The sequence below is a fragment of the Aphelocoma coerulescens genome, chromosome 6 (assembly GCF_041296385.1).
Source record: "Aphelocoma coerulescens isolate FSJ_1873_10779 chromosome 6, UR_Acoe_1.0, whole genome shotgun sequence".
Classification (NCBI taxonomy): Eukaryota; Metazoa; Chordata; class Aves; order Passeriformes; family Corvidae; genus Aphelocoma; species Aphelocoma coerulescens.
Genome location: NC_091020.1, coordinates 11655637 through 11672015, shown reverse-complemented (window position 1 = coordinate 11672015; position 16379 = coordinate 11655637). Strand labels below are relative to the sequence as shown.

The 16379-nt window shown below is 39.9% G+C and overlaps 1 long non-coding RNA gene across 12 annotated transcripts in view; it reads left to right on the top strand.

Moving 5' to 3' along the window:
• The window catches only part of LOC138112342 (uncharacterized), a 270953-nt gene that overhangs the window by 233465 nt on the left and 21109 nt on the right, over positions 1–16379 (top strand). For 10 of the 12 annotated variants that reach the window (XR_011151706.1, XR_011151704.1, XR_011151701.1 and 7 more), the window contains 2 exons: positions 12255–12328; positions 15965–16197. This is a non-coding gene — a long non-coding RNA (uncharacterized lncRNA). Of the gene's footprint in view, positions 1–12254; positions 12329–13288; positions 13416–15964; positions 16198–16379 lie in introns of all 12 variants that reach the window. The other 2 variants (XR_011151702.1, XR_011151707.1) reach the window with 2 other exon arrangements.

The window sequence follows — 16379 nt, the reverse complement described above, 5'->3', positions numbered from 1 at the left end:
TACTAGTGAATACAAAGTCAAGCACAATTTTGGAATAAAATAAGGAAATGTTTTGTTTAAACCCCTTTGTTCTCAGAAGTTTTCTTGTTATGATCATGAAGATATTGCTGCATAAAAAAGTAATTTCTGGCTAGTGATCCAAAATGCATTCCCAGGCACATGTGGGAAAGCACCAAGGCTGCTGGGAACTGACTCGGTCGCCTCTGGGGTGAGATGGCAGTGGTGCTCCTGGCCTTCTCCTGTATCTCAGATTTCACACTGTGTCTCTCCTTGCAAAGTCCCACTCTCTCTCAGCAGAGGCTTGCCCAGCAGGAGTGGATTTCTTGGGGCAGGTTGGCAGGGTGTCTGCAGCCCTGTCAGCTGGGCTGGCTGCTGAGATGCCAAGGTTGGAGAGCCCCAGTGTGTATCTTGGAACCCCTGGGGCATCCACTGGGCTGTCTCTGTGCACACAGTCCAAGTAAACCCTCAAAAATATAAACTTTTAATATACTAACCGGTTAAGTAATGAAAATCCTCTTTAGATAATTAAAATGCTATGCAGATGATGATGTCTAGCCAGTGCTAGAAAAGATTGCTGGTGACTTTTATTCTAAAATAATAAATCAAATAACAGAAACTTCTTGCTAGGATGAGAAAAACACTTCTTTGCCTTAATGCTGTGTTGTACACATTTTTCCACTTTAATGCTAAGAGTAGCCAAAAAACATGAAAAAAATCTGTAATTAGCTCCAGCTTTACAAGTATAAATCCATATGCTAGTTAGCCTTTAGAAAATAGCCATTTGTGTTAAATTCATCAAGAATTTCTCATTAAAAACTGAGCACACATGAATTAGTTTGACAGGGAAGAACTGCTGGAGCATTTGCTTAGATTTGGCTCTGTGTGTTCCCAGCCTTTGTCTTCACTGCAAGTGTTGCTGCCAGCTATTTCACCCAGCCTAGCCCCAGCCTTGGAGCCCAGAGTGATTTCATTAACAGATGATGAATTATGAGAACTTGAACTGTGGCTTGTGGTTGAAGTCCCACTGCATTAGTACTTTGATTCTTAGCTGCATTTGAATATCATGCCACAGACCCCATTAGGCTGGCATGTTTGGACTTGAAGCATATATTGAAATAAAGTCTGAGGTCTCTGTGATTGGATGGGAGTTCATCTATAGAAAATATATATCTATACAGCCTTTGTTAGACTGCAATGAAAGGAGGCTGAATAAAGATGGGAGTAAGCAGCTTGTCAGAAATATTCACAACACTGACAACAGATTCAGCTTGTGAGGCTGAAGCGTTTTCATTGTGGGGTCTCTGAGTAACCCTGAAACAAAATGCTGCTTTACCTTTTTCTGTTTACACTAGGAAAATCTCCCCAAAAATCTACAAGTGCTTTTTCTTTTCAAAGCATAGACACTGAAAGGAGAGGTGAGGGTGATGAAGGAGAATGCTAAAATATGAATAGAAGTTAAAATTATAGCAGCCCCTATTCTACTAAAGCAAAGTTCTCTGCATTACCATGAATTTCTAAGCTCTCTTCAGGAGCTGCAATGCTGAAACTAATTTGTTGTTAGCTTTGTTTTAAAATGCTTTAGATCATGAGTTTAATTATTTGATTAACTGAGTTGTCTTCATGTTGAGACATCCAAAACTTGGGTTGTGAACTGCCTACTATATTTGTCTGTCTTCATGAGAAATTCAGTTCTTCTGCCTTTGTGTTTTTTTTTTTAGGTAAGGGTACAAAGAGCTTTAAAAAAAAGGGTATAGCATGGAACAAATAATTGACTCTCTTCTGTGTGTCTTTCACCTGGTTAAATTTCCTTAGCATTGGCTAATACGCATTATTCTGCACACTTTCCTCTAAAATTTAAATAAATTGAGGGAGGGCTTATTATTACTCCCTGGTTCATTATCACCCAGGCTCAGCGGGATCAAGTCACAAGAGATGGGCAGGATAGACTAGAAAAGAAGATATACACAAAAAAAGAAATTACAATATTTCCATAAATGCCTTAAAAATGCTCATTGGAACACATAGAAATAAATTGTGTTACAAAGAATATTTTGCTTCCCAACCTGTGGATATTGCATTAAGCTCCTACTTTGTTTCCAAGTCTATTTATAGTTCCTAGATTATGTGAAATCCTTATGAAATTGTTTAGTACCCATGGTTACCAAACACATTTCATAAAGTAACACAATTCTAATGCTGTGATATATCAGCAAGTTTTTTTCCTCTTTTCTTAGCAGTAGGTTTCTGGTACAAATTCTCAGAAGTATAGATAATAAAATCCAAAAATATTTCCTGCATTTGCAGTAAGCTGTGTTTAACATTACCATTTCTGCATGGCTTTACTCTCAGCATGGTATTGAGGCACTTCGGAAGCATAAATGGTCTTGGCCTGCCTTGTATTCCAATGAAATTTGTCAGTCTTTAGGACATACCATTTCTGAAGAGATGACAGCTGAAAAGCCTTCAATCCTAAATCTAAACAGCACCTAAGCCACATAAAACTCCCTTTTTACTGTCCTTTTTTGTTGCAAATGTAAATGGACGGCAGCAAGTGTTGCAGCTGTAGTAGTTGTAGTGTTAGAGGTCCTGTGATATTTTCTTACTGTGGTAGGATTCACACATTTTTTAATGTTTTGTTCTTTTCATCTGATGATTCAGGAAACGTGTGAAATTGAGGCATGGATGCTGTGTCTTACAGGTTCTCTGTGATATAAATACAGGACTATTCACCAGAGACTTTCACAGCTATGAATGATACCCTGTGAAGGGAAGAAAACTGGCATAATTGACACAATACAGTGAAACTAAGGCTATTTCTCACTCCTGCTATTTTTTGCTCCTTTTTAATGCATTAAGCCATTCTTTGTTCTTAATTTTGTCCCTTTCCCATTTTGCCACCTCTGACATGTATCTCACATACAAGAATTGTGTGATGCCAATGAGCTAAAACAGGAAAAAAACTGTATTTATAAACTGTCTTATTTACTCCTTTGCTGGTTTCTTCTAATGATCCCCTCATAGCCCTATGTATATATGTAACTAAATCAAGTAGCAAAAGCCAATATGACACCCATATGTGCCAGTAATTAGCAGGTACAGGCTGATTGCCATCAGAAGCGAGTAATGTTTCGGCACTAATGGGCCATTACAATGAGAGGGCATTATAATCTCAGCACTTCTTTTCTGCAGTAATGTCATCCTGGGCATTTTCTGTTCTTCTCACTGATGTCAGCTTGAAATACAATCGCAGCTAAGTCAGGTAATCCACCTGATTGAAATCTGCTCACTAAGGAAAAACTGTTGGGAAAAGGAAGCATTTGGAGTAGTTTTAGTATTTCAGAAGTATGTTCAAATCATTTAAGGCTTGTATAGTTTTTCACTCCAGTCATGCTACTTGTTTGTTAAATAAAAGCTTACAGGGATCCATTCAATTCACAGGAGAGCTACAAAACTCTGATGTGTGAATCCATTCCTGTGAACCATTTATTATATTGTTGCAATTCATCTCCCCCTTCAGATCTGTGTGTTAGCTGATCAACACAATAATCGAAAACATATGTGAAATGCCGATTGCTCAAAATAGATTTTGGAAGGGGGGGAAGTAAATAGTTCTCATGGAGCTTCATTTGTAGAACATAGATTCCAGTTGCATTTTCTCATTTTCATAAGCAGTACACAGGGATTGGTAGGTGCAGTGTTTTTATTTTTCAGTGGATTAAAAAAAATTCTATTCAGTTCTGTGCTGCCATTAGGGACTGGGAGGCTGAAGTTAAGCAGAGAGAGGATCATTGCTGCTTCTGGCCCTGGCCTGGCTGTTTTCACAGCCTGCTAGATGCTGAGCCTCACCTGCAGCAGCAGCTCCTCCTCCACCTTGCAGCCCAGGATTTGGACCCAGGAGAGTTATTTTGTAAGGGCTTGTGCAGTGTGCCTTCCCATCAGGGGTGACTAAACAAAGACCCACGATGGGAGTTGCTTAGGAAGGCAGACTATTTGTTCATGTCCTGCAAAATACATTATACCTGGGTTAAAGAGAATTCTCCCTACTTCTTTTAGCCTGCCCCTGAAGCTTAAACAAACTTGGCATAGCTACAGCATGGAAAGTCTGCCTGTGGGAGGAAGATATCAGATATCTTGAGATACAGGAGGCCAACAGCTGTGAACCTCACTCTTCATGTTATACCTGCCTTGGGAACAGGCCGTGCAAGGAGACCAAAGCTGGCAGTGTGGGATGACTAAGCAGAAAGCAGGCAGCTGCTCAGAAAGTCAAAGTGGGGATGTCCAAATCACTGTGTGGTTGCACTGCATTCCTTACCCAGCCATGGAGCAGCTCTAATGTGAGAAACCTACAGCTGTGTTTGAGGAATTAGCACCCACTAAGCTGGGCAAAGGAGCTGTGGCCAGGGTGTGGTGGGCTGCTGGAGGCAGGAGGGGCTGGCTCCCTCCCCTCTTCCCCAGCTGCAATTGCTCTTTTCTACCTCCTCATTAAGGCCTATTTCCTCATGAACTCCAAGTTATCCAAAACTGGAATGTGTTTGTGCAAATGCTTAGGATCTGTAAACCCAGGGCTGTGCTAAGGTGACAGCATTTGTGATCTGAGCCTCACAATTCTGTAGACAATCTGATCTCAGCATCTGCTGTGTGAGATAATTGGTGTGTCTTGGCTGTGTGTCTGGTGTTAGGCTGAGCAGAAAGATGAACACACTGTGCAGGTTAAGGTTAAGCCAAGAACAACATTTCCGTGAATATCGCTGGAAGTGAGCTTGTTCACAGCGTGATCTTGCAAATGGGAAGCCTCCCCATGAATCATTTGCTCTCTTTCTTCCAGATATTCTGAAGTTCCATGTAGCTTTGTTTCTTTTGTGATTGTTGAGGAAAAATGTCTATCACTGTGTTTACAGTCTCTATACACTATTCTAAATGTCACTGTCATCTGAGCCATGTGAGATCCCCCCCACTGTGCACTTACATGGCCAGACTCTCTCAACAAGCATTATTGCATCTGTTTGCCTCAAGTGTGGCACTACAGCAAGTGTGACTAAACCTATGCCTACAATCACAGAGCAGCAGAAGAAACAGCAGGACAAACAGATCCTCAAGAAAACCGATCATTCATTGGAAGAGAAGCGAATGTTGCCCACTTTGAACATGAGATATTTTATTTATAGTGATTTATGATTTAAAATCCATGTGCTTTCAGCATTACTTGCAAGTGAAAATAATAGTCATTGATATTAAAGACCTATCTGTGGACTTTCAGTTGTGCTATATTAACAGCAGGAGTGTCTATATTCATGTGCAAAAGTGATCACAGGAAACCTTTCTTTAATTGTAGGAGTTTTTATAATGTCACTTCCTCTTTCGTGAATTGTGGCTGACCATGTCCAGATACTCATGGAGGCCAGTGCACTTTCAGGTAATCGTCCAGAATTTTGAAGCCAAACATATTGGAGTCTCAGTTGACTTCCTTTTGCCTTGGCACGAACACTGAGATAACTGTCATTGGAACTGAACATTTTCGTTTTAGATTTCCCTGTTCTATGAAAGGAAGAACACCTGTCTTACTGTGATCCTAGCAATTCTTAAAATCATTCTAGAGACACTTGTGCTTGGATGCAATTTCTACTGTGGTAACTGAGGTTTCATGAATTACTTGTAAACCTCTCTGAAGCTGTTGTATCTCTTTATTTTCTGTAGTGATTATTCTCCCTCCCTCTTTCTCTTCTCTTTCTCTTTTTTTTTTCCCCTGCCAAAGGGAAGTTCATTTTAAAGTCACATTTTCCAGCCATGTGTTGGGGAGGATGAATCCTAAAATACTAACTAGTTTAAACTCATTTTTACAGGGCTCACTGCAAAGGCCATGTACAGCAAAGGATACTTGGCATCAGCTCTAACAGATTTCTGCTTGAGAAAACATTGTATTTTCCAGTAAAATGCTGTATCTCTGTTCTCTTTTTTTTCCCCCTCACTCTTCAGTCTCTCAATTTATTTTATTTTTTAAATTTTTTTTTAATCTGGATGCTCTTTGGTTCACTTTTCTCCCTATTTTATTTTCTTTTTTGTGGGATTTGATCCCAGTAGAGCTGGGGTTCAAGCTGATATTTTAGGAGCAGAATATGACTGAAGTTCTCATTAACTAAAGTAAGGACATTCATCTCTTATTAAATATTCCCATACTCAAGGTGAAAATCTTAGTTTCACTTTAGAAGATGTTGTTTACACTTATGTAACTTAATTGTCAAAGAAGAAGACAAAGGCCTAGAAACTTGCTTTTTTCATACTTCACAGTATGAACAGCAGTTTCACACTGCAAATCATACTGCATAATACTACTGTTTCACACTATAAATCTGTAAACCATAAATTATAAATAGAGCCTATAGCTACATGTCTTGAGTGCCATGATCACATTTTTTTAGTTTTTCCTATAGCAGTTTAAGACTTCTTTTAGGGTTTCTCCTACTGGTACTGCAGGTTGGTGACGTAGGTAGGTAGATGACTCCCTTCCTTCTGATGTGAAGCAGTGAGGTGCCGCAGCTCAGTGGCCAAAAGCAGAGCTGTACAAGTGGACCATGCTCACAGGAGGTGTAACAATTGTCTGTGGGTGCTGATTTTGGCCTGGCCCACTGGCCTTTCAGGGCTCACTCAGTTATTTAATTTCTGCCTTCTGCAGGACTTTCAGTTAAAGGACTGTGCAGGCCATTCCACTACAAGGGTCAAGTGCTGACCACTTCAGTGAAGCCTTGCAGCCTCTATGTGTGGCAGAGCATGATCTCTTCAGTATCATCAGCAAACTATGTGAGCTGCTCCCAGAGCAGATTTCATTTGCTTTCCAGCCATGACAATGCAAGGTGGTAGTACAGGAGAACTATGAAAAAGTACCAACAATGCAGGTGCATTGCAACAAAATCTGAGCAAACAGGGTTTTATCTCAAGTCTGATGGCACTGTTAATTTCTTCTCATCTGGCAGAATACACTCAGGATGCATGATGCATCTTCTTGTATCTCTTACTAATTTTTAACCACTTTTAATTAAGGTTAGATTGGATCATCATTGATAGAAATAAATCAAACTCACTGTCCCAGGGAATATAGTGAATATATCTAAACTTCTTTGGACTAGAATTCATACTGGGACAGTTGTGCAAAGCAATGGTAATGGATTATGACTAAGAGCAATTAACAGAAAGACAGTTGCCTATATCATGTATGTCTTATATGAAATCACTAGGTGAAATTAAGCTTACTTTGAAATAAGGAGCAGGTTTTCTTTTGGCTTTAATGGCAGTGCATTTCACCCATTATATTCTACAGCTTTTGAAATCAAAAGGGAAGACAAAGAATACAAAGCGGTTCTTATTTTTTTATTAAAACTGTCCCTCAGAAATCATTGACCAGCAGATTTCTCTTGGAAGGATGATGGATGCAGGTGCACCACAGGTTTGTGCTTCAGTCTTTAGTGCTCTCTGGGAACACTGGTTTCATTTTCCTTTACTCTGAGTTAATTTCTTTTTCTGTAAATGTCTTCTTTTCAAAGCTTGTTGCAGCAAGGCTTCACTTTAATTATAGTGATCTATGATATAGCTTCTAATGAGTCTGAATGGCAGCAACTTCCCAAACACAGACGCTGCCTGCAAAAAGCCAGGCAAGTGCAAAACAGGTCCCTCTTTAAGACTTCAGGAGATTATATGCTGTTGTAGAAGCCCACTGTGCAATTATTTCACTTTCATTGTCACAGATGGCCACTGAAATCATTCTGTCTGATAGTGTTTGATGAAGCATTTAACATTTTGAATCACAGTGGACTAATACAATTCAGAATGAATCTTGAATGTTTTAACTGGATTAAATGTCTGAGAATATTTTTGTCTCAATGTGCCATGCTTTTCTACTTCAAGAAAATCTCAAGCACTTTAAAGCTATAGTATTGAAAATGCTATTTGCTGCTGAAGATGCTATAGAATTATGAAAAGAATCCCACCTTTCCTTGGTGACTCTGGCTGTTCCTTTCTCATCATAAAGTATGTATTAGCTCTTTCAGGCAGCTGAACAGTCCCATTGTCCTGGGCACAGAAAAGCATAAAATCACTGGCAATCACTTTGCCATTGTGTTTGGAGATTAAAGGACAGGACCTGACAAATGAGGCAGACCTTGAATCAGAAGAAGAAGTAGCATCAGATAATGCAGCTAAACAGTATGTCTAGCACAGATTAGCTCTGAATGAATTCTTGGCCAGTCATTCCTCTGGCAACCTATTTGCCAAAGAAAGGTCTTGATTTATCTTTCAGATATTATTGATTTTTATTTATAATTCTGGATATTATTTTGTATTCAGTTTTAATTAAGATTTGTGATGGTCTTGTAAGCTCCCAGGAATGCTCAAAGAGCATATACAGTGCTCATAATCCAGAAAATTACCTGTGTGCTTTTTCCTGTGGTTGTTCTTCTTACTCCAATCCTGCTACCTGAATAACCTCATCCTGGCAGCACATATTTGTATCAGTATCAGTTTTCTAATGCAAAAAGCAGTGCACAAGGATTTATGGGAAGGTCTTGGGATGACTCAACTCTTGGCTGCTGTCTCTGTAGCAGAAGGCTGTGGTTTCCATTCCACCTCATGTACTAGGCTCATACCCAATGCTTGGCACTGCCTTTTGGTGATAGGGGGTGTTTCACTGAGGAAGATGTCATCCTGAACATGACATGATGAACTCAGAGCTATTGTTTCTCCATCTGGAAATGAAACCCCCAAGGAATACTTCAGACAGCTTACCTTAGGACACAGCTAAATGTTCCCAAAATCATTGCTGTGGCAATGAGTATGTGAGATGTTCAGCACATGACAACCATGTTTCTGCCTGAAGAGTTTTTGTCTGTATTGTTTTCATCAGTGCACAGCATCTGTTGTGGGATTTGTAAAAAACACAGATTTCTCTCAGCAGAGCAGATATTTTTCTTCTGTGCAAGCGGCAGGAGCTGTAGCAAGTCAGCTTTGCTGCTGCCTCTTCTTCCCACCTCTGGAGAGGTATATCCTTCCTGCTGCTGCAAGGGAGAAAGTCAGTTGTAGAAGTCAGTGTGTGGCACCACTGGAGCATTTAAATGTGTCTGCCAAGGGAAATACTGCAGCTGATTCCATATTTTTCAGTGATATGGAGACAGAAATTCTTTAATTATGGTGCATGATAGAGGTTGTTACAAGGGGCCAATATTGACAGCTTATAGTAAAGGCACATGATGTACCTGGGGAAAATAGAAGACTTTTGGCTCATTATGATATTCTGCTTTCAATCTGAATTTTTAAAAAAAATCTCTTTCTGTTATCTGTGTCTGTCCATCTAACTCCATTACCCCAGCCTTTCTGCACTTCTCTGTAATCTTGTTACAGATTTCTGCTCATTTCCTTCCTCCCCTTTCAGAGAAGGAAAGAAGAAAAGGAAGAAGGAAAGAAATAAACCTTTCAAGTACTTTATCCTTTTTCCTTTGGTTTGAAAAACATGGAAAATGCTTGTATGAGAACAGTGATAATAGCCAAGGACCAGACTTCAGCCCTGTGTTTTCATGCTTTTCCAGGGAGCATGGTGATGGTTATGAACTGATCTGGTCGCAGCCCGCTGACAATCTTGTTCTCATACAGAGAGCTGATAGCAGATTTCAGACAGATTTGGGGTTAGATATACACAAAGAAAATGCTTTTGTTTGTTCTATTCTCTTTAGGCTGGGTGCCACACTCTGAAGCACCAGCCTTGCCAATATCAGTGGTGAACTTGCCTCCCTTCACCGTAAATCTAATCTTAAAGACCAATTAAAAATGCAGTCTTGACACTGATCATGCCATAATCAAACCTCTCCTGATGGGAGAGAGTTTTTAAAGTCCTTGCCAGGAGTTCCAGAGACAAATGGGACTCTCAGCCTTCGCTGCTTCTAGATAGTTGTTTATTAAGTCTTATCAGAGAAACAGAGTCACTAGTGTGATCCAGACATAGCACAAAGCAGGGAATGCAGGAGGAAGCCAAATTATCAAGATTACACGGCCTTTTTAAAGGCAAATCAACCAGTGGTTACTAAAAACGTACATTTTTTTTTTTTACTTTTCTACCAATTATTTAGTAACACAGCCAGGAACTGAGGAATTCTTTGTCCAGTCATCCCAAACTACTTTTACTGCAGACTATGGAGTAGTAGGAGAAGAAGAGGAAGGTTTGGAGAACAACAACAATCCTCTATTTTGATGGTTTTTGCTTTTATCTATTTACTACATTAACAAACCCAAAACCTCTAAATTTTTCACCCTGTGACAATCTTACATAGTAGTCTATCACCTAATTTACACTAGTGTCGTTTCTAGTTCTTCTCTAAGAGTAGGAAGTTTTTTCCAAGGATGGAGGTCAAAACCAGTGTTTTTCAGGGGGATAAAAACCCTTCAAAATGGGCAGAGAAATATTCTCTGCACTCTGGGTTCCCACACAGTCTGGAGGTATATAATGATGTCCTGTTATCCCTAGGCAGGATCCTACCAAGGATACCATCATGTTCTAAAGCCCTGATACTCATCACTCACCTTGGAGAGCTGAATCTTCCTCTCTGTCTGAGCTACGAAATGACTCTTGATGTAATTTGGTGGAAAAACAGTTCTGAAAAGTATTTACAAGTGAGAATAAATATATTGCTTGGTACCATGACAAATATCTTGCAACTTTACAGGTGGTATGAATGTGAAAGTAAATTGGTTTGCAATCCTCATGACACAAAACTAAGTTGAGAACACTAAATTAAATTTTTCTTCCAGTCCACAGAAATAAGAGAGCATGCAAGAGAGTCTGATATGTGAGCAAAGTTGCCTATAAAATAGACTCCTCTCAGGGAATTTAAGTAGTTTTCTTCTTTAAGGAAAATATGGCAGTTAGATGCTCTGCCAAACTTTTAGTGGCTGAAAACTCCAAGATCTTTACAGAAACCTGGAAAGGAGCCATTTTGGAACATGATTTTTATCAACAGGGATTAGATGGAATGATCAAAACAAATTTAAAGTTTTAATAAACAAACAAGTTTCCATCTTCATTGCTTAGATTCCTATTTCCCTCTTACATAGGTAGTACTAAATTGCAGGTGGCAGGTGGGATTCTTGTTCTTCATTGGACTTTAATATCACTTCACATATATTTAAAATTTATAACAGGTCTCATGAATTCAAATGAGATGCCACAGTCCACAGATAAAACTGCAATAACAGTTATGCAGATTTTAGAAAATAGCCAACCCCAGGTGTTGACTCATGAATATTTATACACATCAGTCATCAAGGAAGAAAATACAATTTGGACCTGATCCTGTTCCAAATAAAATGGATAAAAACCACCCAATACTAGAAGCAATCCTTTAAAAGAAATCTGAGAAAAAACCAATTTTTCCCCATCTCCATGTGTATCCCCCAAAATGGGGTGGAGTCAAGGGATCAGAAAATGAAAACATGTTTTTGCTTTTTTTATTTATTGAGATGATACTTATTTTTCCTCAGTTTGGAATATATTCTTATCTAAATGCATGCAAGCAAAGCTATTTTTCACATACAAATTTTTTAAATTGTGTCACAATGTTTGAACTTAAGCATATATTCTTTGCATGATGGATTTCATGAATAAAGGCAATCTCTGTGACACCTATGAAAGAAAATATATACATAAAAACAATTTAAAGTCAGTAAAGATTTTATTTTAGTTTTATATAGCTGGAATACAGCCAAATGGATTTTTCTCACTTAAAATAATCCATTAATTCAAACTGGGGAAGGTTCTATTCCAAAAAATGGTATTTGGAGTGTTGAAGGGAAAGGGGGAAAAAAAAAGAGTCTCTAACTGAAATGAGATAAATACAAATACCTGGCAAAGTATGAGCTCTAGGTCAGATTCTGACTTTATTTGCACCTTTGTACATACTAGGATATTTCCATTCAATTACATTGTTAAAGATTTATTTCATGGCACTGAGACCAGGATCATTCACATGAATGCCTGACAAAGCCGAAGAGACAGTTTGACAGACCAGGAAAATAGGACCAAACCAAGGCTTTATACAGAACTTACATTTTCACTCTTTCCTCAATTCTACATTTGTGTCCTGAAAACAAAACTCCATGAACAAGGAAGACAGTCAAAAGGGAAGAGAAAATGCTTGTGGCAATAGAAGTAATATAAATGAAGGTTCAGGAAACATGATCAATTGTTTAGAAAGACTCAAATCTGTTCTTTTTTTTTCTAGTGACCATGGATGACAGGGGAAGTCATGTGTTCTATTTCTTTTCCCAGTAGTCTGTCATTGTCCTGCATTGGCAGGTAAGGTTTTACCTCATGATAATCAGTCTGGGAGGTCTTCTCTGCGTTCCAAGCTAAAGACTTGTACTGAGTTTCAAGATGCTGTAAACAAGTGCAGTAGCCAGCAAAATCAAAAAGTATTAGCTTCTCATCTGTTTATTTCAACATGACAGTTCTCTGGCAGTGGAGAACAAAAAGAAATTGATTACATGAGGTGAGAGAACCGGAGCTATGCACTCAGAACTTTGTATGTGTTCAGTAGCCTTTAGCATTCTAACTTGTGTCAACTTCCAAAACTGGCTACAGTTCCAGGAGCAATATTACTTGAATAAAACACATAAATATAGGAAAATTTTTTTGCAAATATGGCAGAAGTGATACCTCAGTTCACAGTGGCTTGTTTTGAGCACTCACTATATGAGAGTTTTTTAGTAGCCTTTATGTATTTGTGATGAAGACTTTGAATCCCAGAAGATTTACAGAAAACACTTAAGGATGTTATTCCATTAGTTTTCCATTTAAAATATTTCACACTTAATTAGGCAAGAGAAACAATATATGACTTTAGTGTTTAAATTTTAAGCTGGGTATAGTCACGGTGAAAAACTAATGCTTTGATGGAAAAATAATTATCTTGGGAATTATTTGTAATATGCAATAGGGCCAAAAAATAATTGTTTAAGTTCTAGTTTAAAGGAAATACAAGAGGACATAAATAAAAATTCTTTCATATGGAGGATTGAGCGAGAATGATAAGTAGGCTGCCCATCTGGCTATCTTGTAGGCAATTTTGCATTCTCTTTCATTTATTTTCATTAGATATATTTTTAGCACAGAATGCAGTTCTTTTGCTGAGCATAGTGTTGCGTGGGTAGGGGGAAATGTCCAGGTGACACATGACAGTGTCATTACTTTATTCTGGGCAACTGTGTAAGGAAGGGCAGCCAGTTTTCCTCACGTGGTGTCCGGACTGAAAATCAGGTACAGGCAACTTGACATGGATCCCACACTTGAGAAGGGATTGATATCAGCTGGAACAAGCGGCATAGAGGAGTAGAAGATGGCTGCTTGCAACTGCTTGCAACTTAAGACCATGACGGATATCAAGGTAAAACCAGGCAGTGTCAAACACCGTGGGGTGTCTTTACATCACCAGGGAATGTGCTTTGTATCTGCTTAGTCACTGTAACTGCTAACACGAGGCTGCAATATCTAGGAAAACAGCTTAGTGCATATTAATGTCTTGGAATCGCCCAAATTAAAGCAGAAAGTACAGTCAGCTTTCTATGGACTCAAGCAATTAAGACAAATTTAAATAGATTAAATACGTCTGTCTGTGCTTAAGCAGAAAAGGGATTAGGACTTAAATGTAACAACATAACCCTTGTTCAGCTGTATGTCAGGCACAGCTTGGAGCTCTGTGCTGCATAAAGATTAAAATTCATGCAGAAGTATTGCTAAGAGAGGAAAGACATTTTAATTCTTATCATCTAATTAATTAACAACTAAATATGACATAAAGGCAGCATAAGAGAAGGAAAGGGTGTGAGCCATCTGATACCCCCGCACTTTGCTGCTATAAGGAGCGTCATCTTCATTTACAGTTTCGTGACTCTGCACTGCTTGAGTTTAAAATTCACAGTGCACAAGGCTTGTAATGGAACCTAGTGAAATTTGGTTCCCAAAATGAAGGGGGGGATGACAGAATATGTGCCACGTTCAGATTAGAGACTCAGACGTAAAACAGTCCTTCAGAGAGACCACAATGTTCTGTGTGAAAATCTATTTGAAAGGTCCCAGCAGTACATATCATCAAAACAGTGGTGCTGGAGTCTGCTCTGTGCTCCAGACACAGAACACAGGTGTACTAATGAAGACAAGCTTTGCACTGTCCCCAGCAATGTGCTTTAACTCTGATACAGAACTGTCACAAGTGGATCTGGAATAAATTTCTTTGCAGCAGCAGCATAATTGTGTTTGAGGGAACATCGGTGAGGGCAGGACGGCAGTGTGGGTGTTTCATGAGTTTAATCTGTATCGTTGAGGTTAGAAAGCACTGCGTAATTTGGAGCCGAGAAATCTAAGTGTTAGCAAGCTGAGGGAGAAATCCCAATTTTTTCTGACTCTGTCACTAAACCTGGCAACGTCTAAGTTGCCAGCAGGAATGATATTATATATAACATATATACAACCACTCATGGCAGGGAAGCAGGTCGCACATAGACAATTAATCCCTTGTCAGCCCCGTTGCTGCTGGCCCAGACTGGTGTGCACCGCTGGCTTCTCCCGCTGCTCGGCACAGCGGCTCTTCCAGCCGGGAAGGGCTCCAGCATCGCTCCCGCAGGGCAGCGGCATCGCCTCGCCTCCCAAACAACAACCTGCGGGAGCCAACAGGGAGCAGTTTCCTGCTCCGGGAGGTGACTGCGGTGGCCGAGGTGACTGCGGTGGCCAAGGCGATGGATGGCAGGAGCCGGGGCTGCGGAGCCGCGGGGCTGCGGAGCCGCGGGGCTGCCGCTCCCCCTCGCGGCCGCAGCCCCGCCTGCGCCGCTGCCCTGCCGGAGCCGCTCCCCTGCTCCGGGGCACCCAGCGCTCGGGCTCCGGGCACCTCCTTCTCCGTAGTGACCAGCACGGGTGTTTTCAGCTTCTCTCCCAGCCCGCTTTCCCCCGGTCCTGCCTGATGGCAGCAGCAGGAGGCCCGGAGAAAATCAAGCCGGTGTTTTGCAGACCCGAATGCAGGAATTCGCCCTGGCGTGCTGAAAAAACACTCTGAAGAGCTTAATTACCGCCCGGTCACGTTCAAGGGATGCTTCAGCCCAGATCAATTGTACCTCCCTTTCCTCCTCATCTTCCACCACTGCAGACTCGTCTGCTGAGTGTTTTGATGGCATTGATCTGTTTTGCTCACACCTATGTTAATCTGTTCCTCCAGCACCTTAACAGGCATACAGAAGCGATTTCAGACCATTACCATGTTGGATTGTGGAAGCATAAAAACTGCAGCGAATGCAAGAGCATTGTGAGAAGTGTGGTAGAGAAATTTGTTGTCAAAATCTTAATCTGATAAAGGAGATGTTACTTACTACATTGTTTAAATATGTATTTAAATTCAAAGGGCAACTAGATATTCTTGGGAAAAACAAACCAAAACCACTTCATAAACTAGCATATCAGAAATTCATGTTAATTTAGTAGGCATTCCTGTCTGTACTTCTGGTTCTCAAGGGGAAACTATGACATAATTTGATTTAAAGGGGGAAAAGTGACAGATACAGAACTTTTTTGTTTTATATTAAAGGCCAGGCATTAAAAGCATCCCAGAAAAGCATGGCATCCTGCAAAAGTCTATGGGAAGGCAGAGGGGGGAAAGTTACAGAAAAGTATGGGCAATACCCTAAGAGAATGTATATGAAGAAATAGCAGAATATAAGGGCAAGTCAAACAAAAACATGCACAAAAAAATTTAGGTGTTTTAAATTACTGTCAGCAATTGATCTTTAGGATACTCCATATGTAGAAATTTTAAGTTTTCCATATTTATCTGACCATTTATCCAGTTTCAACATGAACCTTAGTTACTACTTGCAAAAATGACTTTTCTATCAATATAATAACTTACATTTGTTTTATGGATTTCATTTTCTCCTTTTCTTTCCACAGTGACTTGAAGCTAGTGCTTTAAATATCCTTGGCTCCAAAGTACAGAGAGCTATCTTGATATTTCTTCTGCCCAGGATCATCTCTGCATACCAGTTAGAAGCACGGTAAAGACAAGTTTTATAGGAAAATATTATATTAGATGAGGAGGAAGCCACAAAACCTCTGCCAGGCTGTGAATGTCTCCCTCTAGAGGTGTTCAGGAGTTCTGATGGAGCTGATGGAGGCGGCTCTAGGTGAGCAGATGAGAGATTCCTTCTGAGCCAAAGCAGATCCTCTCTCACTTTTACCACTCTGGTTTTCTGTCTACAGCACATGGATGTATGTTTGTACACACATGTTGTACTGAACACAAATGAAGGGAGAAATCGTTTCCATAGAATTCTGGGTAGTTGTCTATAGAAGCAAGAAAATGAAG